This window comes from Sander vitreus, chromosome 20 (assembly GCF_031162955.1).
Source record: "Sander vitreus isolate 19-12246 chromosome 20, sanVit1, whole genome shotgun sequence".
In the NCBI taxonomy this organism is placed as follows: Eukaryota; Metazoa; Chordata; class Actinopteri; order Perciformes; family Percidae; genus Sander; species Sander vitreus.
The window spans coordinates 24122840-24123516 of NC_135874.1; the positions used below are offsets into that span (position 1 = coordinate 24122840).

Consider the following 677-nt stretch of genomic DNA (forward strand, 5'->3'; position numbering starts at 1 on the left):
ACAAACCTGATTTCATTAGCAGATATTAGATTTTTACTTGTCATTTACACTATGGTCTGCTGAAGTAACAATGGTTGGGCTTAAAATTCTTAGACAAATTGGTTCGATTTTAGGACTAAACAACTCATTTTTGTAGTTTTGTTTGTAGCAAATTCCTAAAAGTACTTTGGGAAAAAAGTGATCAAAACATATCAACTTTGTGGAATTAAAGTATATTAGGCAAAATGTGTGGTCGCCTACAGTTTTACAAAAAAAAGTGGTTGAACATTTTCAACACTGTTTTTGTCGAGACACTTTCTAAAGTGTTGTGTTAAACGTACTTTGGACTGTCACAGCTGTACGTTTCACCTGTAACCAAAAAAAGAAAAGAAAACGAACAAACTTCATGGAGTAGGTGACCCCCCCACCTCCTTGCTTTCCTGGGCGGATCTTCATTGCTCTTCTCCACCCCCCTGCTCAGAGTTCGGCAAGCAGTATTTCTGTGGCTGCGCACGTGGAGACGAGAATACTATTGCAGCTGCGGTTCCACGCGCGCTCAGCACCGCTTTATGACTGCCTTTAAACTGTTACGTCTCGAGCCCAATGCTGCAAGCAGCGGCACGTTTCATGCATTTTTTAGACCTCTCGCGCGGAAGAAGAAACATTTCTTAAACGAAAAGACTTGCTGAGAATGAGTC

The 677-nt window shown here is 41.1% G+C and overlaps 1 protein-coding gene across 1 annotated transcript in view; it reads left to right on the forward strand.

The window, feature by feature from the left end:
* Window positions 1-476: 476 nt before the first annotated feature.
* Window positions 477-677, forward strand: part of LOC144535331 (potassium channel subfamily K member 5-like) — a 16480-nt gene continuing 16279 nt past the window's right edge. The window contains exon 1 of the mRNA XM_078277739.1: window positions 477-677. This exon is cut by the window's right edge and continues 271 nt beyond it. The gene's annotated coding sequence lies outside the window, so the exon portion shown is untranslated.